General features: G+C 48.3%; 1 non-coding gene across 1 annotated transcript; it reads right to left on the bottom strand.

Annotated features, from left to right (window-relative positions):
* Positions 1–2,653: 2,653 nt before the first annotated feature.
* On the bottom strand, positions 2,654–2,790 carry LOC119927540. Its single transcript, XR_005450534.1, has one exon. It is a non-coding gene; the product is annotated as a small nucleolar RNA SNORA7 (small nucleolar RNA).
* Positions 2,791–3,341: the final 551 nt, after the last annotated feature.

Below are 3,341 nucleotides of genomic sequence, written 5' to 3'. Positions count from 1 at the left end.
ACCATTGGCTTTAAGGCACTCAATCAGCATGCCTCCACCTATGCAACCTCACTGATTTCCTGACTGTGAGTTGTCTCAGCTCGCACATTTCACTTGGCTTACGCCAACCTACTCAATTCATTCATTCATTCAATTGTATTTATTGAGCGCTCACTGTGTGCAGAGCACTGTACTAAGCGCATGGGAAGTACAAGTCGGCAACAGATAGAGACGATCCCTACCCAACAACGGGCTCACAGTCTAGAAGGGGGAGACGGACAACAAAACATGTAGACAGGTGTCAAAGTCATCAGAACAAATAGAATTAAAGCTAGATATACATCATTAACAAAATAAATAGAATAGTAAATATGTACAAGTAAAATGGAGTAATAAATCTGTACAAACATATATACAGGTGCTGTGGGGAGGGGAAGGAGGTAGGGTTGGGGGGATGGGGAGGGGGAGAGGAAAAAGGGGGCTCAGTCTGGGAAGGCCTCCTGGAGGAAGTGAGCTCTCAGTAGGTATTTTCAGGGAGGAACAGAGCTAGCTAGGTGGATGTGCGGAGGGAGGGCATTCCAAGAAAGGGGGAGGATGTAGGCCGGGGGTCGGCGGTGGGACAGGCGAGAACAAGGTACAGTGAGGAGGTTAGCGGCAGAGGAGCGGAGGGTGCGGGCTGGGCTGGAGAAGGAGAGAAGGGAGGTGAGGTAGGAGAGGGCGAGGGGATGGACAGCCTTGAAGCTGAGAGGGAGGAGTTTTTGCTTGATTCGTAGGTTGACAGGCAGCCACTGGAGATTTTTGAGGAAGGGAGTAACGTGCCCAGAGTGTTTCTGCACAGAGATGATCCGGGCAGCAGAGTGAAGTATAGACTGAAGTGCGGAGAGACAGGAGGATGGGAGATCAGAGAGGAAGCCGATGCAGTAATCCAGTCGGGATAGGATGAGAGATTGAACCAGCAAGGTAGCGATTTGGATGGAGAGGAATGGGCGGATCTTGGCGATGTTGCGGAGGTGAGACCGGCAGGTTTTGGTGACGGATTGGATGTGTGGGGTGAACGAGGGAACGGAGTTGAGGATGACACCAAGGTACCTCGATCTTGTCTGACTCAGCGCTGGCCCCTTGCCAAGTCCTCCATCTGGCCTGGAGTTGCCTCCCCCTTCATATCTGACAGACCACCATTCTCCCCATCTTCGAAGCCCTACTGAAATCATATGTCCTACAAGAGGCCTTCCCTGATTAAGTCCTCAATTTCCCCACCCTATTTGCCCCTCCTTCTGAGGTAATCCATGCACGTAGGTCTGTTCCCCTTAAGCACTTTGATAGCCCACTCCATGGCACTTACAACAATAATAATAATATATAGTATTTGTTAAGTGCTTATTAGGTGCCAGGCACTGTTCTAAGCGCTGAGGTAGATACAAGGTAATCAGTTGGACAAAGTATCTGTCCACACGAGGCTCAAGGTCACAATCCCCATTTTATAGATGAGGTAACTGAGGCTCAGAGATGTGAAGTGACTTGCCCAAGGTCACCCAGCAGACAAGAGGCAGAGCTGGAATTATAACCCATCACTGATGATATCAGCCATCTTTATTATTATTATCATTATCATAACCCAGGTCCTTCTGTCTCCCAGGCCTGTGCTCTTTCCACTGGGCCACACTGCTTCTGAACTTCACATCCTTATATTCTGTCCCTTAATTTATTTTAACGATTTATTTTAATCTGTCTCTCCATCTAGACTGTGAGCTCCTCATGGGCAGGGAATGTGTCCGCCAACTCTGTTGTAACATACTCTCCCAAGCGTTTAGTTCACTGTTCTGCACACAGTACAATAAATAGTATTGATTGATTGACTGATAAACCTGCAGCAAGAAAAAGATTGGTCTTCTGCATTTAAAGGCATTTCAGGCCTATGAGCTTTGCCTCTCCTTTCCACGAAATCCTCCCCAACCAACTCTTCAACCCAGTGTTCTTCCAGCCTTATCTTTGCCCCCAGGAAAATGGAATTCGCTTTGGAATTTGCCTCCAGCCCTGAGGAAAACTTCCCCTAATGTCCCTCCACCCAGCTGTAAAAATGGCCTTTTTCTTCCTTTTCAGTCCTTTTTAGGAAGTTTATAGGAATCAGTTCCTGTTACTGCTCCCAACTTTTTCCAAGAGCAGGAGGGGGCAAGAAGTCATGCAACAATGTGAATAGACAGTTTAACTCACTCCTTAGCATGTATGGAGCTGATATGAGGTGGTTGGGTAACCTCAAAGTGATACATAGGAAAATCAAGATCCACTCTTGGCCAAGCTCTGATTTTGTCTTGTCTTATTCATTCAATTGTACTTGTTGAGCACCTACTGTGTGCAAAGCAGAGGACCGAGCCTATCGTCTTATGCTGTCGAGTCATCTCCGACCCATAGCGACTCCACGGACACATCTCTCCCAGAACGCCCCAACTCCATCTGCAATCATTCTGGTCGTGTACCCATAGAGTTTTCTAGGTAAAAATACGGAATTGGTTTACCATTGCCTCCTTCCACACAGTCAACTCGAGTCTCCTCCCTCGACTGTCTCTATATGTTGCCAACTTGTACTTCCCAAGCGCTTAGTACAGTGCTCTGCACACAGTAAGTGCTCAATAAATATGATTGATTGATTGACTCTGCCCAGCAGAGGTGAGCTTTGACTTGTAGCAGATTGCCTTCCACTCGCTAGCCACTGCCCAAGCTAGGAATGGGATGGGTAGACCTCTCCTGGACTCTCCCTCCCATAGCCGAGACTGGTAGAGTACCGGAAATTCTCCAGGGCAATCCTGAGAGGGGAGGCACTGCTTTTAGAACTCTGAAAAGTATCCCCCTTTTTTTAATGGCATTTTTCAGCACTTTACTATGTGCCAGGCACTACTGTACTAAGTGCTGGGGTAGATACGAGCTAATCAGGTAGGACACGGTCCATATCCTGCGTGGGGCTCACAGTCTTACGCCCCGTTTTACAGATGAGGTAACTGAGGGGAGGGAAGTTAAGTGACTTGCCCATGGTCACACAGCAGACAAGCACCAGAGGTGGGATTAGAACCCAGGTCCTCTGACTCCCAGGGCTCTTTCAATCAGTCAATCCATCAATCAGTCGTATTTATTGAGCGCTTACTATGCTGGTTCTCCGGGACAGATCAAGGAAACGGGATAGAAAGAGATCAGTTGCGGAAGGCACCGTATGGAGGCCTTTTCTGAACCAGAGCCCGCAGTTATATCTCTGAGGAAAAACGCCCACCCTTTCCCCCAGCTGAGAGAGCAGACCAGCACAGACTAGACCTTCCGTTGCCTAGGGCAGCGTACTGTTTGGCGATTGTTTATTACGGGAGGGTCTGTCTGGG

This window comes from Tachyglossus aculeatus, chromosome 4 (assembly GCF_015852505.1).
Source record: "Tachyglossus aculeatus isolate mTacAcu1 chromosome 4, mTacAcu1.pri, whole genome shotgun sequence".
NCBI classification, from domain to species: domain Eukaryota; kingdom Metazoa; phylum Chordata; class Mammalia; order Monotremata; family Tachyglossidae; genus Tachyglossus; species Tachyglossus aculeatus.
This window is presented reverse-complemented; position numbering and strand designations above follow the sequence as displayed.